General features: G+C 37.5%; 1 protein-coding gene across 7 annotated transcripts in view; it reads right to left on the bottom strand.

The window, feature by feature from the left end:
- Nucleotides 1–23,609, bottom strand: part of Srgap1 (SLIT-ROBO Rho GTPase activating protein 1) — a 308,189-nt gene that overhangs the window by 192,938 nt on the left and 91,642 nt on the right. The gene's annotated exons all lie outside the window — the stretch shown is intronic.

The following is a 23,609-nucleotide window of genomic DNA, read 5'->3' as shown; positions in this document are numbered from 1 at the left end:
ATCTATAATTTTAGTAATGTATGTCTTTTTTCCTTTTTTTCTTACTTCCTCTACTTGAAGGCTTATCAATTGTATTAATCTTTTTGAAAACCAAACTTTCCATTTCATTAATATTCTCTATCATTTTTCTAATTTTGTTTATCTTTGCTCTAACTTCCATCATATGCTAGCTTTGGGTTTAATTGTTCTTTTATTATAGTTCTTTTAGTTGTAAAGTTCGGCTGTACATTTGAGATCTTGCTTTTTAATGTAAGCATTGAGAGTTAAAATTCTTTCCATTAACACTGTGTTTACTGTGTCCCATGTTTTGGTATGTTTAGTTTTCATTTTCACTTTAAGTCATTTAAAAATTTCCCGTTCAATTTTTTCTTTTATCTATTGATTAAGAGTATGCTGATTAGTTTCCACAACTTTGTGCATTTGAGTTGCCCTGTTATTGACCTCTACATTGATCCCATTATGCCTGGAAAAGATACAGCAGTCCCACCTTATCCCTAGGGGTAGGAGCAGATTCTTATAAAGAAAACCAACATTCAGAACTGCTTTCTTTTTTACCAGTTGGTCTGATTTTATGTCTCAATGGAGTTCCTCTTAGAGTTGCATTTTAATTTATTTAACAAGGTAGGTATTTAAAATGCCCCTTATAAAGAGCTTGGCATGAGATATTGAGTCAAATGAAATCAAATATTTAAGGGGACACACACACACACACACACACACACACACACACACAAAGAAATATGGACAAGATTTAACTATTCCACAATGCATATCAAAAGATTATGTTGCACATTATATACACAATTTTTGTCAATTAAAACAATTTTTAAAGTGAAAAAATAAACCAAATAATAAAAAGTATTTAAAACTTTTAGGAAAGTTTTTAAAAAGAAGGGAAAAGGGAAGGAAGAAAAGGTTACTAACATTTGTTGACAATTTGCATATATCATCTCACTCTTCAAATAGTCTTTTTTAAAAATTGGTAAGTTTGCAGTACATCATGATTACATTCATTGTAGGGAATTGGTACACGTACATAACACATTTCAATTTCTTTTTTTCCCTTTCCCCTTCATCCCCTCCTTTTTTTTTACCAGCATCAAATTCATTCATTTATCTTTTAAGTCCTCACAAACTTAATTATCATACATACATTAACAGCCAGACTAACAGCCCAAAACCATATGGAAGAATTGCACTAAATCAAGGTACACTTTTAGATACATTGTTCATGCTGGATTATAATAACTTTTTTCTCTTTTTTCCTATTGTTGGTCTTTTATTTTGTATTTTATTTATATATTAAGTTTCTCATGTAATATTTAAGCTTGTGTGTCTAATTTATTTCACAACATTATGGTCTCAGGGTGCATCTATTTTCCTACAAATGACACAAGTTTATCCTTCTTTATGGCACAGTAGTACTCTATTATATATAAATACATTTTCTTTCTCTTTAAACAATCTTCAAAGTAGTTTCCGTGCATATTTCACAGATAAAGATACACATTTCCAAGAGGATGAATGACTTGCTCAAAGCCTCACAAACTAGAAAGCAGAAGACCTGGGGTGGAAACCCTTACCTGTGAAGGCCCTAAATCCTTCCATTATTAGTCTGGGTTAGCCCAGACTAACCTCACATATTGCTATTTTACTTTTTAATGAGAATGAAGGGACAAAGTTCCATTAAAACTGAACATAGAATAAAGACAATTACTCTGGAAATAAGCAATTATGTAAATAAAATGTCAAACTTCCTATGGTACTAATATGCTGAGCCTTTGAAGAATTTTATTAATAAAGGGGTGTAAAACTATGTCTTTTTTTCTTCTAAATAAGGAAGAAAAGAATTTTTTTTTTACTATGGACTTACTCTCAAATCACAGCTTGTTGAACAAAATAAAATAGGAGAAAGTGTTTTTACAAAATATAGAGTCTATAGAAGAAAATACATTCACACTGATATATGTGAGGGTTAATGGGATGACATTACAATACACTAAAAAGGATTAGTGAACTATCCTTCTGGGTGTGTGTGTGTGTGGTACTGTGGATTGAATCCAGGGAGTACTGAGCTATAACCCTATCCTTTTTTCTATTTTATTTTGAGAGAGGGTCTCTCTACATTGCCCAGGCTAGCCTTAAACTTGTAATACTGTGGTCTTAGCCTCCCAAACAGATAGGATTACAGGCGTGCACCACCACATGTGGTTGAGGAAATGTCTCATATAACAAAAAACATTTGATAGTGAAAAAATATGTAGTGTTTTCAGCCTATGGGTTTGGCTCAGTGGTAGAATGCATGCTTAGCATGTGTGAGGCCTGGGCTTAAGCTTCAGCACCCCACATACACATACATCTATATACATATGTTTACAGATGTGCATTCATTTACATGTTTACCAATTTATCAGTAAGTGTGTCATATTTTCAAATATTCAAATATTGGGAAGATGGTCAGTCTAGTTTTGGGCTCAGAAATAAGCCAATGAGAAAGTCCCTGCATGGATTCACATTGTTACCAACAGTATTACTGCTGGAGGTGCTGACAGCAATCAGTTCCATGCTGTTTTTAATAAATGCTGGGTGGCAGTGATAAGGGTAAAAGTCTGCATTCCCTTTAACTTTATAATTTATACTTTTCCTGATGATGGAGCCATGAACCTTGACTCAATCACAAAAGTTACATGGAGCACTACCCAAAAGAGAATAAGTCAGAAACTTTGTAAAGCAATAAGGCATCATCCATCTTTTCCTTCTCTATGAAGATGAATCTTGAAGTTTCACAAGATAGTGTATGAGGTCAAATTTTCCACATGTGGTTCACCTTATGTCTCCCAAATCCTGTGGCAGATATCACTAACTGACAGAAGCACCCTTTCTCTCCACTTCTCACACAGCTTTACTGCACACTGTAAACATCCACTAACAATAAACCACAAGGCAATCTGTTGTCATGGAAAAAGTACAGGCTTTGGAGTCACAGAGATCTAAGTCTGAACCTCACCCCTGCCGCTTACTAGTTTTGTGACTTCAGATAAAATTACTTATCTTCTGGACATCTGAATTTTTTCTTCTGTAAAATGGAAACACTACCTGTCTTCAAGCTGTTTCAAAGATTAAATGAGATGATATAATGTGAAATGTTGCTTAAACTTTTACACCACTCCCTCATCCCCATTAACACTTAAGTTAGCTTTATTTAATACTCTGGGTAGGGCACCTCATAAGGGCCTCCCTTGTATGTTTCCCTCCCCAAAGTCTCATAATACAGACTATATTGTTGCTCACCGAATTCAGTAGTATAAAGCTAACTTCCATTTGGTGTGCCAAATGCATTATACTTCTATTCTTTTACAAGAACCAGAATACAGCCTGAGTGGTATGGGTCTTATTTATCATCCAACCTGATCCAGAAAGTCTGGATCACCACCACTATTGAAAGCAGAATGGTTTCATGGGAGGAGAAGGGGGGTCAGGAGGATACAGGCCCTGAAACTTTCCCATGTCCTACATAAGCACCTTAAATTATCAAGGTCACAAGGTGCTTTTCCGTGTGAGCCATAGGTTAGAAGTTGCCCTCTTTCCACTCTCTGTTACCCATTGGAAGTTGGCTAAATCACACATAACCTGAGGAAAAAAAAAAAGAAGAGAGAAAGAAAGAAAGAAAGAAAGAGAGAAAAGAAAACCTGGATTTACTGAATAAGGATATATTTTTGCCAAGAGATAAAATGTTGTAATTTTATAGTTATAAGCTTATCGGTTACTAAGTCTGAAAAGCAGATCTCTTCTCTCATTATTCTAATTTAGAACTTCTGAATAGAACACTAGGAGTACACTGACGAGCCAGAGCTTTTAATTTTAAGAAAGTTCTTCCCTCCATCAATATAAACACTCTAAAAGTCAAGCTAAACAAAAAAAAGTAAAAATTCTAATTGAAGTGAAGATCCATGGTAGTACTAGGTCTCTTTTTAAGCCTTTTTTTTTTTTTTGTAAGGTAGAAACTTTAAAAAATATCGGCTAAAGTTTGGGCAAGAAAGCTATCCAAATTTTGATAAACTGAATAGTTCTGATCTCAGCATACAAAGCAAGCCCAGAAATTAAACTAGTTCTAAATAGCATAGACTGGTCCATTTGCACACATGAATTAAACACTTGTGTGTCAAGTACTCAGATCAGACACTTGAAATAAAATAAGAATATGAATGGGTTCCTCCCTGTCATCTAGGAACTCCTATAATTAACAACAAAATCCATCAGACAACTGTTGTCCTATAAGGTAAGTGCCAAGGCAGCAAGAAGCAGAACACTAAGTAAACACTGATGTGGGTCACATTATGCAAAATGAGGAGATGCTAAAAGGCAGGTAGCTTCTTCTAGAGCAGTGGTGGCAAACCTACAGCATGTGAGACACAATGGGCTGTTTGTTATCACTGAAAGCTCTAAATGGTTTGCCATCACTGTTTTTTGTTTTGTTTTTTGGTACCAGGGATTGAACTCTGAACCTTAAGCTTGCGAGGCAGGTGCAGTGCCACTGAGCTACATCCCCAGCCCTGCCATCACTGTTTTAGAGGACACAACTCTGTGTAAGGAACTTTCTGGAATGGTTCAGTCTTTGACATTAACCAATCCTAGTAAAGGCTTCCAATACATGTCAAATATTTCTGTTACAATGATGGAACACAAAAGTTTGTACACTTTTATCCTCACTTGAAAATTTAAAAGTTGCTGTTAAGGTGGAGAGCTCTGGGGTGAAGGGAGGGCATGGAGAAAGGAGTAAACCTTTGTAGAGATGGATAGGTCCTGTCCAAAAGTCCATTACAAGGGAAAGTCAGAGGCATGTCATGAGCTAGTGACATGGGGTCACCTATACACCACGGACTGCACACTTAAACCACTGTCATGCCTGGAAACAGATGGATCCTAACAAATACCAAAAAGAAACAGTTGAATTACACAAAGTACACAATGTTTGCAGGATTTGCACAACTCCTTAAAGAGGGAAAAGTGGAAATGAAAAACATACTCTCGATGTAGTGATTTCACAAAGAATAAAATGAGGATTACAAAGAAGAAACAACTGCTTCATGTCCTTTCTGAGTGCCTGCACATCTAAAAACGTCCTCTCCCTCTCTCCTCCAACCCTCTCTCTATTACTTAAAGATGGTTTCAAAAAAGGTAAATGGAGGCTGGGAGCTGGCAGAAAGGAGGAGGGTTATTAGGTTGAGGGTTTTATTTCTCTTCTTCTTTGAGAAGATATGTCTCTCTTTCAATAAGTTTATTCACAGGCTAGCCAGCTGCAAAACAGGGTTGAGAGCCAAGTTCCTATTGCCAAAGTTCACTCTCCAAACCAGCAGCCTGAGGTCTGATAACCAGTTAAAATGCTCAACACAATCACTGCCTTTTGGTGGGAAACAGAGGCTGTACTGTTTAAAGATACATTTTCAAGTTTAACTCTTCTAGAATTATGAAATTCAAAACAGGAACTATTAGGTTCAATCAGTATCAGAGTGAAGGAAATTTTTATGTGTGTCAGTTTAGATTCCCTTTTTTTCCCCCTCCAAAAGATTAATTGGATTCCTCTGCTAATGGTCAGAAAAGTAAATTGTCAATAACTATGAGTACTTGCAAACTGAAAAACTGTTTCAGTGTCATGAAATTCCATGTGCACGATATACTACATTGCTGGAATTTGTTATATTCTTTAACATAAAAATATCTGACCTAGGCCGGAGATTTAGCTCAGTGGTTCCACCGCCTGCTGCGCAAGTGCAAAGACCCGAGTTCGATCCCCGTTATCAAAAAAAAAAAAAAAAAATCTGACCCAAGATTCTATGTTTCCTAGAAACTAATAGCAAAAAAGTACCAATCCAACAGTTATCATAGAATTAAAAGGCACTTATAAAAGTGGCAGTGACAAAATAGTCTCCATTTGTACCAAAGATATAATCTCTTATTTGGTATTAAATATATATTGGTGGAAACTGCATAATTTATGTTCATCCACTCATTCAATAAACACATATAAAATGTCTGTCATACACAAGGCATATCCCAAGGAGGCACTCTGGGTATGCAAAAATAAATACAGGCTTTGTATCCTTGGGTGCTTCTAATATTGTGGGAAATATGAAAATATAAGGAGAGGAAGAAAAATAAAACATTTAAGTGTCCTAAGGCATAAGAACATAGATATGGGAATAGATTGTATTTAGATTAAATCAAGAAGAAGAGTATTCCAAGATACTCTTGGATACATTCACTCAACCATATCCAACAAGAAGACATCTCTAGGGTCAGAAGAGTAAATATATGATGCTGGATTGGGAGAGATACAGAGAACCTTGCTAAGCACAAGAATCTTATTCTGAGGCTAATGAAAAGTTGGGGAAGGATTTTGTTAAGAGAACAACCAACACCAAGTCCAAAGGATTTTCTGAAATTATGGCAGGAAAGGAGACAGACTAGATGGGAAGCCACTTAAGAAGCTAGTCTACTTTTCAAAATCAGAGATTATTAAAACAAAGACTAAGATGGTAGGAAGGGTAATTAAAGGAGAAAATGGAATCCAAGTCTTCATTATTGTTGGTTTTACATTATGAAGACCTCTATTTCTTTATGTAATTTAGGGCAAGAGAAAGCTGGTGATACTTTCAGCTAAAATGATCTCATACTGGTCAAGTGATGTCTGCAGAATAAAGTAAAAAAAACTACATGATCATTTCAAAAAATGAAAAAAAATCATTTGACAAAATTCAAACGAATTCATGAAAAAATTCTCAGTAAACTAAGAACAGAAAGAAGCTTCAGTATACGGATAATGAGCATCTATGAAAAATCTATAGTTAATCCTATACTAAAAGGTAAGACTGAAAGTCATTCCCGGAGACCAGGACCTCTCACCTCCTCTATCGAAGGTGAACTAGATGCCTACACAATGAGCTGATTATAAAACTAATGGGGAAGTAGGGCCAGCAACCTTAAAAAGTAACAAAGTTGAAGGATTTCTACACTACCGCAGAATTCTGAGACTTACTATAAAATTACATTAATAGGTGTAGTATCAATATAAAGATAAATATACAGATCAGCTGGGTGTGGTGGCACACACCTATAATCCTAGCACTTGGGAGGCTGAGGCAGGAGGATCACTGAGAGTTCAAGGCTACTTTGGGCTACACAGTGTGTTCAAGGCCAGCCTGAACTGCATAGCAAGACCCTGTCCCAAAACAAAACATACATACATATATATATATATATATATATATATATATATCAATGCATCCTAACAGAGTCCAGAAAAATATTCAATTAGTTTTTCATAGTGATTTTTCATAATGTTAATAATGTTTTTAATAATGATTCAGTGAGTAAAGTCTTTCAATAAGTACTACTGAAACAAGTATCCACACATTAAAAAAAAGTCATTACCTAACACCATAATTAACTCAAAGTGGGCCACAGACCTCAATGTAAGAGTTGAAATGTAAACATTTTGAAGAACACAGGCAAGAAAATCTAGCTATCTTAACTAGGAAAAATGCAAAAATGCAAAAACCACAATGAGATAACACTACACACTCACCAAATTGGCTTGAATTTAAAAGAATAAAAATACTAAATTGGTAATGATGTGGAGTCTATAACTTATAGACTGCTAGTGAGACTGTAAAATAATGCTACCACTTTCGAAAACAGTTTGGCAGTCTTACAAAGTTAAACATAAGCCTACTATATGATTCTGCCATTCCCCTCCTGAATGTCCAAGAGAAATGAAAAGGAATGTCTACATCTTGACTTGTATACAAATTTCATAGCAATTTTATTTATAGTAGTAAAAACTGAAAACCATTTAAATGTCCATCAGTTAGGTCTATGAAAAACAACTTGTGATATACCTACACCATGCATGCAATATTACTTGAATAACTACTAATATACACAACAATATGGATGAATCACAAAATAAAAGACAGATCACCACCAAAAGAAAGTTCATCTACTGTATGATACCATTTTTATAAACCCTAGAAAATACAAACTAATCTAATACCAGAAAGCAGATCAGTAGTTGCCTGGGTGAGACATGGCTGGGCAGCACAGAGGACTACAAAGGAGCATATGTGCCTGGGAGTGATGCTGCAGACATGGTCACTGTCCTGGTGGTTGCATAGCTATGTCAGAACTCAGTGAATTGTACACTTGAAATATGTGGAGTTTATGCATGTCAATTATACCTCAGTAAAATTGGAAAGAAAGAAAGAAAGAAAGAAAGAAAGAGAGAGAGAGAGGGAAAGAAAGAAAGAAAGGAAGAAAGTCCCACAAGTCATTCATAAATCCAAATAGTTAATTAAGCAAAAATTAGGACGATGATAATGGTAATATAAAGAAGAAAATGGAAACCAGATCTTCCCCATCATTATCCTGTTCCTATTGTTCAGTAAAAAGACCTCCATTTCATAATGCACCTCAAGGTAAAAGAACAGAGGAGGTATTTGTAGTCAAATAAGTCTCATTATTAAGAAGGCGATTTCTGAAAAGAAAAAAAAAGATGATAGGGACTGGAGATATCAGGGTGTGAGTGAAGCTGACACATAGAGTATTACTACACGGGATGCTGCGTCCACTCCACACAGATCACTGCTCGGGGACTGAAGTGCTCCTCCAGCTGCCAAGAGGGCTGGCTGCAGCTGCTCACAGCGAGGTCCCTCAGCACAAAGCACCCTTAGCTACAGAGAGCCACCTCACCTAAGATTCACACCCTTTCTAGGGCCATCCCAGTTCCAGAGCTCCCTATGGGATCAACTCAAGCCAGTTAAGAGGTGTTATTTCCAAAGGACTACCCAACAAGCTACCTGCACACAAATCTTCAGGGTTGCCAGAGAGCTAGATCTAAGATAGCTCTCCAAAGCAGCTTACAATAGAAAACCAAAATTCTTCAGTGGGCAAGGGCCTATGGGAGGATTAAAGATTGAAAAGGAGAATTTGTTAAAGTTTGTCAAAGGGAAAAGCATTCCAGAAAGCACCATTTCCAATGGAGAAAATAAACTATTATTATAATTAATAGGCAATAACAGCCAAGCCTACAAAAATTTTTATGTGTACTACAAAGGGATGGCATCCTACAGCATTTTGACCTCTGTAGGATGAGAATGAGAATAAAAACTCTTAAAAGATGTGGGATCCCTAAGGTAAGTCAGCTGAGATGGGAGCAGTAAAAGTACTAGGGAGAAGATGGCACTTGTGTGGTTAGCTAAATACCAGAAATGACAAAGGGGACAGGGAGAGAGGGAGAAGTTTTTTTGCCACCAAGAATAATCTGTCATTAATATTAATGTCAACAAAGAGTTAAAAATATGAGTGATGAGTCCAAATTTCAGCTGTCTGGCTTTTTTGAGGGGATGGGGGTGGGCAGAAAGAGGATGTCAAAGAAGGAAATAGGAAGAGCTGTATTTGTTTTGTTTCCTGGGGCTGGGGGACGCTTCCTGAGAGCTCTGCCAAGAAGTCATCTTTTCTTCCTGAGTAGCTGGATCTCCAGAGAAGTGGCTCAGTGGCCCATCCATGTCATGTCACTGTACAGTCAGAGACTACAGGAGGCAGAAGCAGCCTGCCTAAGGAACGGTCTCACTGTCTAGGTCGGATGACAGCAGCTTCACTTTTTCAAGTGAAGAAGCTGAGGCAGGGAATGCTTTGCTGCTCTCTCACCCAGCAGGCACTTGGGTTTCTGTCCTGCTCCAAAGGGAATTTCTATCACTAGAGCTGCTCTTGGGTTCTTTTATCAGAGTGATGGGATACTGGTTACACTGGTCCTCAAACTCTTCTGAGACTGCGCTCTTTCATGCACATCAAAATCAACTATGGTCCTTCGTGTATGTCTGATGGCATGTTTGTGAGTTTCAAAACCTGCTTATCAATCCTAATAAACCTTCCAAACCCACTGCCATTCCTGTGGCCCAACTGTGCAGAAGGGGCAGAGACACAAATTCCAGGCTTTAGTATGGATATAGATCGTGTGTGTCCCATGGCCCCATATCCATAGGTTAAATCCTAACATCCAAGGTGCTCATATTTGGAGAAAGGGCCTTTGGGCGGTGACTGGGTCAAAAGGGTCTTAGTACCCTTTTGCAAGAGCCCTCACAGAGCACCCCTATTTCTGCTATACAAAGTCACATTGAGAAGATGACCACGTATGAACCACAAAGTAGGCCCTTGGCAGGCCTACTGACTCTTCATGTGCCTTGATCTGGGATTTTCCGGCCTCCAGAACAGTGAGAAATAAATTTTTGTGTATTAGCCACCCAGATTCTGGTAGCTTGTTACAGCAGCCCAAACTAACTAAGTCAAAACCCTACCTCTGCCATTTACTACTGTGCAATCTTGAAACATTTTGTTATTTTCTGGACATTAGTTTCTACAACTATAAAATGGAGATAACAACACTTTCATGGAAAGAACTGTGAGAATCTAAGGCAATGTGTGCCCTCAACATATGGGTGGCTATTACCAAATAAGACCAATGTTTACTGCTTATTCTTCCCCATTATCTAAGCTGTCCCAGCACCTAACATGTTCATATATCCAACTGCCAAAAGGCTACTTATCTTTCTATCTTTATCAACCTTACATGAGCTCCCTAGAGTGATACCTTTATGGAACTTCAATGCATGTTCCTGGATTGTTTTTCTGAAGGTAGAATTTTAAAATTTATTCATCCATTACCCGCATATTTCATAGACTGTCTCTTTATAGGCTTCGTATTCCAGTCGTGTAATATTAAAACATCTAAATATTACCCCAGATCTCTCTGCCCAACTGCAGATATTCATACCTCATTGTCCACTGGGCACCTCATTTTTGATGCCATCAAACAACTCAAATTGAACACATTCCCAGGCATTCGTTTCTGCCTGTCTCCATCCCAATAAACCCATTATTCTGGTTCTTATATCCCAGAGAAGAAATACAGAATAGTTAAAAGTGTGGGCCCAAATCCAATCAGCCTTACTTAGTTTCAAATCCTGGCTCTAACTGTTTACCAGCTGTGTACCCATAGGCACATTATGTAACTTCTCTTAGCCTTGATTTCTTCAAGTGTAAAAAATGGAGTAATAATCATTCCAATGGTATGCTACAATAAATAACAGGCTAATACATGCATACATTGGGATGGGGCCTGGCCTAAGAACTCTATGAACTGTTAATTACCACTATTAACTCAGTAGGATACAAGGATTTCTCTTTGATGGTAGAGGCTCTATACTTCTTATTCACCTTTGCATGATCAGTTGGTACAGTGCCTTGCACATACTATATGTACTCTATACATATATATACATATAGGGCCGGGGATTTAGCTCAGTGGTTCCGGCGCCTGCCTTGCAAGTGAAAGGTCCAGAGTTCGATCCCCGGTACCAAAAACAAACAAAACAAGCATACATATACACACACATAGAGAGCATAGGATATATATGCATGTACATATAGAGAGAAAGAGGAGGGAAGAGAGGACGGAGGAAAGGGGTGAGAGGCTCCTAAGCACAAGTGATCCTCCTGCCTCAGCCTCCTGAGCTAACTAGGACTACAGGTCTATGCTACTAGATCCAGCTGAAAATGTATTTTCAGCTGAAAAAATGTCTGCAGCTTCTTTATAAATCATTGTGAAAGAGACTGTCAAATATCATATTGCATGAACAGCCATTTATACAAAAATAAATAGTAAGAAAAAATACTACTCTCCTTCCACAGATAACAAGTGATACACAACTCACCATGCTTCCTTCTGAAACTTCTGAGAAACAGAATTAAATCTGGGACTCCTCTGTAGTACCTAGACTTACAGATTTTCTAGTAACTATTAAGACTTCTATATACTTTGGAGGGCTCCTCTGTGGCCCAACTAGGATTGAAAGAGAAAAGTAGCATAACCAGGTATCTGAATCAATAAGGAAAAAGAGAGCTAGGGATGTAGTTCAGTGGCACAGCACTTGCTTAGCATGCATGAGGCCCTTGGTTCAGTCTCCAATACTGAAAAAAAAAATCATCTCACCCAATAGACTATTCCCAAAAGTTCCAAATAATTTAAGAGAGCTCAGACTAAAAGGCAATAAATAAAATTTTAATTCAGTTATACATTTTATTTAAACTTATAATCATTTAATGCATATGGCTAAAATTGCATGGAAGGTTTATACCTAAGTCATATTATGCATAGTTGTTCTCAAGTCTGGCCTTTCTGTTTAATTAAAGAGCTACAATGGTGTATTTTTCTTAGTGTACAAATGACAGCATATTACGGGCTGCTAGAAGTACATTGATGCCCATAGAGAATCTTTTCACAAGACTATATTCATATCCTCTTTCGTGCAAGCAAAGAGGATTGTGAGGGAGAGTGATTTACTGACTGATGGAGTGGTTATAAATGCACAGAATTTCAGGTTCTTCATTCAAAGAAGTTCCCCTCAGGTCATTATTACTGTGCACTTCTTCTTATTTTAAATTCTATACACTCACAGATTTGATTCCCAAATGTATATTGGAGACAAGTTAAATGTGGAAAGAATAAGGAAGTGACAACGAGGAAAGACAACATGATAATATACTTCCTTTAAAAAGCAGAAAGAAAAACGAAAAAAGTAGCCAGGCAAGTGACATTCCAATTCAACAGAATCCAGGCTTGCTGGCATCATTACACCAGAGAACACGGTTCAGATGTATTTTGCAATGTTAAAGATATCAGGCAAGAAAAGGAGAGAAACACGTTGGAAAGGCTTTCCACTCAAAAGATCAACTTATTTTTTTAAAAAAACTGGTATATTGAAAGGCAGAGGTATAAATTCTTCGCTACTAAAATACTAGGCTACCTTGAGGATTTGGAGGAGAATGTTCATGTTTTACTGTTAAAGGGACAACTTTAGTGAAATCTAAGTAAAATTCTGAAATAAAATGCCAGTTACAATCTTAAAGAAAACCACAAGCCTTACCCTTTATGTACTTAGCTTATTGATCAGCTGCAGATGAAGTGACTCACAGACATTCACCAGATACATGACCAGTTGAGCTGATGTCAAGTCCAATGGACTTGACTGATATTTCTTAACCATAAAAGCCTTGTCCTATTAAACAGGTCCCTATTTTTAAAAGGATAATTAGTTCACTTTGGCATGGTGACAAAAGCAAAGAGGCACTCCTTTTTTTCTAAATTTGAGCAGAAGGACAGGGATTACAGTTAATCTTGGCAGATGTACCAAACTACAAATGTGCAAACAGTAGAAGAAAAGGGGTGTGAAGGAAAAAGCTGACTAATTTAATATGTATTATTAGGCATTAACTCTACCTTAAATATTTAATTTACCATGATAAACTGGCATTTCATAGACCAGCAACATTAAATGACACCAAAAGATCACTTCCATTTAGAAGCTACTAAGCTTCTGACACTGGCTCAGTGAAGAACACCTGGAAGGAATAATCACAGCCTCCATCTAAAGTACAGCCATCTTCATCAGGTCACAATAAGGTAACACAAAAGGATTGCAATGACAATGGGTCCGTTGCCGCTCTCCATATGCTGACTGTGCATAATTCATAGGGGATGCACATGGCACCTAGAGCAAGAGCAAGTGACCTTGTGGTATGCTGCCTCCAACTATGATAACAGTGGAATGTCAGAAACAAACGCAGGCACAATTTCCCTAAACACTGTTTTTAAGCTGATCCTATAGTTAGTGGTCTGCTGAACACAGAACATAATGAAGTACAATTAGCCATTCAGCAGCACCCTCTCTGACACTTCTCTTTGTAGCCTGTATTTTAAACAAGAAGCCAAGCTTCCAAACAGAATTCTCAACTATCCCACAAGTGAAGGAAGTAGAAAAGTTGCTTCCCATTTCCTGGCTGACCTCAATGCCAGCTAGCGCTTCCTGTCCCATGGCCCACCGCTTCCCCTCCTCCCCTGACGCAAATACTGCTTGATCAGAGCTCTTCTACCCAGCATTTTTGTTCCTTTCAAGAGGAAAATAGATAAGAAGCTATTTGAGAAAGGTATGTTTGACAGACTCCCAGGCAGGGCACCACAAGGAGGAAGACTGCAGCGGGGGACGAAGAAGAATGACAGTTTAATATAGGCTAAGCATCCCTAATCCGAAAAATCCAAAATGCAAAATGTTCCAAAGTCCAAAACTTCTTCAGCCCAGACATGATGCCATCCATCATGTGATGGATCACACTTAAAACACATGAAATTACTTAAACCATCGTATAAAATTACTTATGTGTATATGAAACACATAGGAATGGATATTTTTTTGTATTTAGACTTGAGGGCCATCTCCAGGATCTCTCACTATGTGTATGTAGACAGTCCAACTCTGAACATCTGAAATCTGAAACACTTCCGGTCCCAAGCATTTGGAAAAAGCGACACTCAACCCGAAGTAACCAAGTTTTCCATTTTCTAAAGGAAAAAATGCTTCAGAGAGGAGAGCACATACAATGGACCTGAGAGTTACAATGACTCTATAAAATTTCTAGTTCAATTTCTCCATTTCATAGGAAAGAAATAAGGCATGGAGCCAATAAGCTACCTTCCCAGGGTCCTAATGTCAGGCAGTTATCATAATTAGAGCTTCTCTAACCATGGGCACCCTTGGGGGAAACTGCTACCTTAACACTATGAATAATTATCCCTCTCCTGAGAAACAACTTGTTTTTTACCTCATGGTTACTGTGAAGTGCTTAACAGACCAGCTTTCCATTTTCACTGGAAGAAACAAACCTCTGTGAGAAGGTTGTATGGGCTTCACTCATTAACCTGCACCCCAGGCAGAGTGTGGGGTCTTTTTCTTAACCTCATTTCTAGCACCCTTTAATGCCCCCCGCTCGCTTTCTTTCATTTAACATTTAACATTTTTTGTTTTCTGGAATTTTATGTATCTTTGCAAGCTCCTTTAAACTCCCCTGGAACAAAAACAGTATATGGCAAGTACATCAGATAATAGCTGGTATTCCAAGGAACTTGGGATATTTCACTGGCATCTGTTTATATGGTCTCACTAGAGTTTGCTGAGGAGGGAGGCCAAGTATTAAATACTCTTCCACTTCATGAGGAATTGAGTCTGATAGCAATTTTGGGATTGGCACTCTTCTACTTACCTCCCTCAGGATATACTTCCTCCTCAGTAAAAATAGTTGGGATACTAATTGACCACTCAGTACAAATATTTTATGTCAAAAATATATCAAATTTTGTCAGATTAAATGGAGAAGTACATTAGCTAACTTTATACCACTAAGGTACATTTTCATTCATATCTAAATTTTGGACTGAAAAAGTAAAACTTAAACACATTTCTCAAGGAATTTCACAAACAGGAGCAGAAGGTGCCAACATGGTGAAAATTACTATTTCATTCTATTTTCATGTATGCAAATGGCATAATAATTTATACCACTTCCAGCTAATAAACTGCTCAAGGCATCATTTTTATTTGGACAATATTACTAAAAAAGGAAAAAATGGTGGGGAGGGGAAACAGGGAAACCAATCAAACATTCCTTTCTCAGTTTTTCATGGGGATGGGGTTGGGTTTGGATAGAGGGGTCTTTCTCAAACTTTGGAACACAAACAATAAGAAAATAAGTATACACCACTGCGTGGCAGGAACAGGAGACAGACGAGCACAACCAGACACCTTTTCAAACCTGGCAGATTTCATCACAAGTATGGGGGCATCTACTCTTTCACATATACAAGGGCTTTTAAAGGTCCTTACATAATTTATGTGGCTGAAGGAGAAGTGAAATGTGAACTGGCTAAAGTGCAAGCATTTAAAGAGGCAGAAAAGTCAGAAAGCCTAGCTCAGACACACAAAAACTTGCTAGATGACAAGTCTGCCATGAGGCCCTGTGGCTCACTCTTCAAATCCCCTGGACATCTCCATTGTTCTGGACCCTTTAAGAATGCCCTGTTTGCGCAGTTTGTAATAGCTAAAACTTGGAAACAGCCCAAATGCCCATCAACTGGAGACTGGATAAAGAAAATGTGGTTTTTTAATAAAATGGAGTACTACTCAGCCATAAAAAATGAGAAATTAGAGACATTTATAGCTAAGTGGATGCACATTGAGGCAATACTTTTAAGTGAAATAAATAGGACACACATGTGTAAATACTAAATAGTTTCTCTGGTGTGAGAAACTGAAAGTGTAAATAAGGACTAAATGTATAATAGGTAATGTGAAATAGGAAGAAAAGGGGCAAAGGGGAAGGAAGTGGGAGGGCTAGGGGAAAGGACAGAAGGGAATAGGATTAATATGAGAAAATGGAAAAACAGGAACAAAATCTTTGTAAATAGGGAGGACTGGAGGGGTTGAAGGGAGGGCTGGGCAAGGGTGAAAAATAAGAACCAAGAGAGACTATGTAAAGGTGCAAATTTCCAATGATGAATGTCATTATATTGTATACCTAAAATGTACCAATTATTAGAATGAATAATCGATAATGTAAAATAGGAATAAAAGGTCCAAAGGGGTAGGGGTAATGGGAGGGGCAGGGGAAAGGAAAGAAGGGAAAGGAAAAAATGATGAGAAATGGAAAAAATGGAAATAAAGTCTTTGTAAATAGGGAAGGGTGGAGGGCGTGAAGGGAGGGCTAGGAATGGGGAAAAAATAAGAACCAAAATGCATTATATAAAGGTACAATTCCCAATGAGAAATGTAATTGTGTTGTATACCTACAATGTACCAATAAAAGAATTTAATACAAAAAAAAAAAAAAAAAAAAAAGAGTGCCCGGCTTGGGGGCTAGGGATTTAGCTCATTGGTTCCACCATCTGCCTCGCAAGTGCAAGGTCCCAAGTTTGATCCCTGGTACCAAAAAAAAAAGAAGGCCCTGCTTTCAGGCCCCCCAGGGCCAGTTTTGTGTCCTCTTGGTATATTGTTCTCAGAAGAAAGTACCAAGGGTTTGTCCCCAGAGCCCATTACATATTGCTTAGTCCATATATGTGGTGTGGTAATGTGTAAAACACTCAACTTGCCTTTTGGTCCTATAATATAGGCTGCCTGCTGTTCTGTGGGAGATCACAGGTGATTCCAGGCCAACCATGCCAAGAGTGCGTCTCGATCCAGTCTGCTGTTTCTACACTCTGTGAAGGCGATGGACTCAAACCAAGAAAAAGCAAAGGCTCCCAATGTGGGTAAAAAGAATAAGGAAAAGCAAGCATGGTGGCTTTGCATTTAGTGCAGCCATTTTATTAGTTACTGGCAAGGAAGAGCAGTTTTAGGCAAGCTCTCAAGTGTTAATATAACACACTACACGTCTCATTAAGAAGCTACAAAAGGCTGTTTATTGTTCTCATGATAAAGGTCCCTGTACACAGAGAAATCAAAATGTCAGGATTTTCCTGTCTCAGTCCTAAGGGAGATCTGTCTTTGAAAAGGATATCAAACTATCCAAATTCAGCATCCCCGCTTTAATTAATCTACCATATGGGGCCCAGATGTCATGGCCAAGTTTGATTTGAACTAAATAATTTATAAAATAATACAGAATAAATTTCATTTGAGGTATGGATGGATAATGATAAGTTATCCAAAAGAAATGTTCTTGATGGCTTCTGGATTTGCATTATTTCAACTCCTCTGGTAGATTATATATAAAAGGGCATACATAGAGATAAAGAGTTTGTCAACAAGATAACAGGACTTTAAAAAATCCTCCTCTCTTTTTGTTCTGATTCTGGAATGTTATCGATACCACAGCTTTTCTCACTCTATAAAGAATTAACTCTAGCCTGGAATTCTTAGGTCTCCACAATCTGGTCCCAAGTTCACTATCTGACCCAGTTATCTCACTCACTAATATGCAATATCTACTAAAGCTGACACAAGATTCACATGCCAAATGCTGAGTACATTTTCACTGGCTGTCTTTTCTTCCCTTTCCTCCACTTTGCACCCTCAGCTTCTAGATTGCTGCTTAGCATACATACAGCAGACATTCAATCCCAAACTAATAAATTGTAAGTACATCTCTCAATTTATATGGAGCTATCCACATGAAAGAACATGCAGAACACAAAAAATTTAGATCAGTAAACTTGCATCATTTTAACTTCAGTTTCACATCATCAGTGTATGAAAAGAATTATAAATATCTCCTTACTTCAGAGGGTGGTGTTCACATAAAAATCAACACCAGACGTATTTGTAGAATTGATGTAACACTGAGGATGTTTTCATAACAATCTAAGCTAGGAAATTAGCAATCTTACACACCTGTGAATAGCTCATGTAAGTGGCTGATAAGGGCTAATGATTAATACTACTACTGATGACTCTGGTTCCTTTTCTGTCTCTCTATACTTGTCTTTTCCAAGTCTGGTTCCTCCTGTGCAGCAGCTGCAGGTGTCATCTCACATTAGGCAAAGTCCACTGGCAACAGAAGACTCTTCGTCTCAGTGTCTACAGAAACTCTCAGAAGCATTTGAGCACGGGTGCCCTTACTAAGTAGCCTCACTGGGCAAAACTGGGTTACATATCCAGTTTTATGCTATTTCCTGTTAACTGGAAAGAAACTACTGTAACTGTACAAGACTGGGTCTCTTCCTCAATATAGAAAGTGTTTACTGAGGAGGCAATCATGCTCTGATGCAATAATGCCCTACAAACATCATCTCTGTTATGGGATTCCCTACTCTCCAAGACCCAGCTCCCATTTCTAATGCACATCCTCACTATCGGAGCCCAGGGGAGCACGTTGTGAATTCCTATAGCCCTCACTATGCAGAACTCCTGGGGAAGTTCCTTTTTAAATAATATATTTTTATTATGCTATATGTTCATGGAGGAAAATTCAGAAATACAGTACATAAAGAAAATAAAACTCACTTGTCTCATTATGAATGACAATTCTTAATATTTTGGAATATTATCTTTCACTTTTTTTACTATGTATGTGTGTTTATGTATGAGGAAAGCATCTTTTTGATTTTGTTTTTGTTTTGGCATAAATGTTTCTGGCTTTCTCAACTAAAATTTAAACTCACAGAAAGCTAGATTCTCTGCACTTCTTTAAAGTTCCCCATAATGGTTACAAGATCTCAAAAGCCACTTGCTGATCTATATTTCTAGGGATCACAAAAGAAAATTATTTTCCTTTAGGATATTAAGAAGGAAAATGTAATAAAAGTAATATTACAAAACATTCAGTAAACGTTCAGTAATTTTTCTTATGGTCCTTTTTACCAACACTTAAAATATATTAAACTTTCTGGCAATAAGATAGCCAGCCAGTAGTATATTGTTTTATATGAGTAAATGTTCTTAGACCAGAAAACAGTGTGTATTTTTCCTGATGATGTTTGGTCATTTCATTTATATTTATAATTAAAGCCATATTTTCATTTAAAGATATGACAGAAAACTGGTAGCATAAATATAACTGTAGGAAGCATGATTCCCAGATAATTCACTTCAAAACATTAAGTTTAGGCTGGGGAAGTGGCTCAGTGGTAGAGCACATGTTTAGCATGCATGAGGCCGAGTCTGAAACCCTGCACGAATCAATCAATCAATCAATTGACTAAAACTATTGTGACAGCAGTCCTTACATATATCTAAATCATTTTTTCAAAGCATTGGAGAAAGTGGCTACTTGAAGGAAATAAAATGTAAATATTATAACAAAATAAGTAACCTTCTGTTAACTTACCTCTTTTTGGTCTCAGATTTTGTCAACAGCATTTTCTTTTGTTTTGTTTGGTTTGGTTTGGTATCAGGGATCGAACTTGGGTCCTTGCATTTGCGAGGCAGGTGGCGCCAAACAGCATTTTCTTAAATGAAGGCACAACTTTATGTAGCATAGGACTCACATAATAAAACTTCCATTGCCCAAATCCTCCTACAGCTTCATGGGTTCATTTTTATTTAACAAGTATTTACTTACTAAACATCTCATTTGTGGCAGGCCATGCATGAGCCAGCTATTGTGACTGAGTGGCAAAAATAAAGAAACACCCTGCTCTCATGGGGTTCACAGTCTGGGGGAGAGTCAAGAGCACTCCAGGATGGCTTATGAGAAAGTGAGACTCTGTCCCAATGACAATCCCCAATGGCAAATCAGGTTCTCTCCATCATCTTTTTGCCTTTCTATTCTCCATCTTCACTACGAAATTATGACAAACAAGGTTAAAGAGAAACACAAGAAATTTATAATATTAAAATAAAAGCTGTGGAAAAGTGGGGTTGGGTAGATAAATTGAAAATGCTGGGGGAGGTAATAGAACCCCTTTGAGGAACATATAAAAATATGCATACCGCCAGGGATTTAGCTCAGTGGTTCCATCGCCTGCCTCACAAGCTCCTGAGTTTGATCCCTGGTATCAAAAAAAAAAAAACAATATGCATACCAACCTGAAAGGCTGGGAAGATTCAGGCAGTATCTGAAATTCCTCAAATTCTTATTAATTCATTGCATTTAGTATCTTTTTGCTCTAAAGGGAATCCACCAGTCCACAGACACTTACTGAACACATCGAGAAGTCTATGCTTAGATCTTGGAAGAATCGGAGGTTTTACAAAGCACTAAAGGGAAATAATGTATGGGACTAGATAAAAATAGAAGAGTGGTTAGCAGATGGAACATGCATAAGGCAAAAAATGGAAGAGAAAAAGAATTTGATGAGTTCAGAGGAAGGAAGAACACTTATGGGACAGTGCATGTTCCAATGATTTCATGGACTGGTGGGACAGCTGTTGAGTGTCTTAGTGTAGGTGAAATGGAGACACGGGGGAAATCATTCCTAGCAAGTGGAATGGCTTTGGGAGGTCAACCCAAGGAACTGACTCAAAAGTGGCTGTGAATGTGGAGGAGAGTTCAGTAAGGAGGTCAATGGCTGGTTGACCAACACGAAAGGCAGTCATGGAGATGAGAGCCAACACAACCCAATGACGGGGCTCATGCTTCCCAGAGTACAGGACTTTCACACAGGCACTCATCAACTGAACCGAATAGAAAATCTTGGAATGAAAGCATGTATTTCTAAGGACATCAGCTACAACTTCTCTACCTGAAGCTTTACTATGGTATAAAAAGTGATCTTAGCCAGGGATTTAGCTCAGTGGTTCCACTGCCTGCCTTGCAAGCACAAGGACCCAAGTTTGATACCAAAAAGAAAAAGTGATCTTAAAGGCACAATGATGGATTTTTCCTTGGGCAGCTTCCCACTTATACCAGAATTACTTATATTTATAGTAGGTGGCTTCTAATTTCTATTAACATTGCTGTGATGCTGTTGACTTCAATTTTGTCCTATGCAACCCTAAGAGCTTCTATGAATTACTATTGGTTCACTTAAAATTACAAGACCATTTCATTAAACCTGGGGCTAGTTTTTAAAGTTTTATGAGCTCCATGGTTTTCCTCACATTACATTTAAGCTCTGACTACTCAAGCTTTTGTCCTAAATGGTTTTCTTTTAGTGTACTTGTGCATCCTTTTTAAAAAGGAATGGAAGGAAAAAAATAGCTGTTTTAACATAGTTCTTTAAATGAACTCCAAATGTGTAGAATATTGTCTTCTTTTTTATATCTTCTCAATGGCACTGACTAGAAGGGATGTTCATAATACTAAGTAGCTTTTTCCTCTCCTCTCCTCTCCTATCCTAACCTCTCCTTTTTTTTATGTTTTTAATCCCCAAAAGAAATCTCAGTTCACAGGTATTGATACGTCCCCAATCCCCTCAATTTACTGGCAGAAAATGGTTTCGCCTGAGCCCTTATGCTTCCCTAACACTTACTTATTATTTAGGAATGTACCTACTGTCTCTCTATTTGTACATTATTTGGGTATAAAGGAGGAATCCCTCTTCTAATTATGGTTTCTTGAGATTGACAAAGCTACCATTCTGTCTGCAAGTAAATATGCTTTCAACTCACAACGTAGTCACATAGTTGGCGGCTACAGGATTACTTACTTCAACCAGAAACAACACAATGCAGGAGAAAATGCAAAAGAACAAAGGTAAGAATGGGGTAAAGAATTCAAGGCCTCTTCCCACATATACTCAGGACAGCATAGAGCAAACACAATCCTAAACACCAATGGTGACACCAAGTTTCTGGGGTCTTTTGCTGACTAGTACATTATTACAATTTTTCAGTGTCTATGAGGTTCCTATGAGCATATTTCAAGGATTTTGGAATCACAAACCAAAAGAATCTTTAAAAGAACTAATCTTTAAAATTTATTTACTTATTTTTTATCAAAAGAATCCATTTGTCCACTGAAAGAATTAATGCTAAGTATTTTTGGCATGACTATCATACATACCTGCTAAAGACTGAAATTGAATTTCAATTTGTACAAAATATGTTGGAAAATACTCATACCTGCACACTGTATTTCTTTTGTATGGTGTTTTAGCCAATCTGAAATAAATTTGGAAGAGCTAAAGACAAATTCCCAAAATAAACTAAGAACAGATCATATATCTGAATAGACACAGTCAATTGTTTTAAAACTCACATTCTAAGGAGAACTTAACATTTGCTAGTACCTGATCCAATGATTTAGTTCAATCTTACATTGATAGGTAGATATTTATCCAAACTCTGGGTGAACAATATTCAAGGCATTCAATAATCTGGCCTCCCTGTATCATCAGCAGTGTTGTAAGTACATTCCAATCTCCTGACCATATGGATACAAGACTCCTTATGTATACCAGCCCTCCCGATCGGTGACCAGCTCTCCCACCATCATTCATTTGCCTATGCTCTTCCTCCTTCCTTGAATGCACTCTCCATGGGCACTTAACAAAAACTTAGTCACCTTCATCTAAGGCATAACTCAAATGTCTTCTATTCTGTAAAAAAGTCCTCAATCTTGAGCTCTTTCCATTGAAGTAGGATCTCTATTTTTATCTAAACACAGAATTATGCCCTTATTCATTTGACAAGACCCACAGTGCCTGGCATCATGTTCTGTCTATGACTGGCACAATAATGTTTGCTGAATAAATAAATAATTCTGGTGATGCAAGCAGAATATTTCTCAACTGATATCTTATTCATGGCTTCAACATAGCACTTTGGCTGTGTGTAGTAGGGGGCATTCAGTAAGCATTTGTTAAAGAAAGGATAGAAAACACAAAAAACTTTATGAGTTTATCTTTTTCTTTATTAGTACATGGTTGCAGTATATAATGAGTTTATCTTTTAACTGTAGAATGGTAATACACTCAAACAGGAGATGTGTCTACAGTTCATTTGAGAGAGAAAAAGTATTTCCATGAAATGCTTTCACCAATTGATTGATGTTGTCTTGGTTACATTCTTTTGCTCAAAATACAGGCAATTTGGGGCCAGGGATTTAGCCCAGGGCACCGGCGCCTGCCTCTCAAGTGCAAGGTCCTGAGTTTGATCCCCAGTATAAATTTTTTTTAAAATACAGGCAATTTCAATCCATTTTAAAGATATATAAGCTGAGGCCAAGAGAAAAGAAGAGAAGCAGGGAAAGAGCACTACCCTCATTTCATCATTTCTTGCCTATTAACAATGGATTTTTAAAAATCAACCAAAATACAGTACAAATGAGAATCCTCTGCCAAAAGC

Source organism: Heterocephalus glaber, unplaced genomic scaffold (genome assembly GCF_053883595.1).
Source record: "Heterocephalus glaber isolate CG9 unplaced genomic scaffold, H.glaber_assembly_v1.0 deba00001569, whole genome shotgun sequence".
Lineage (NCBI taxonomy): Eukaryota > Metazoa > Chordata > Mammalia > Rodentia > Bathyergidae > Heterocephalus > Heterocephalus glaber.
This window is presented reverse-complemented; position numbering and strand designations above follow the sequence as displayed.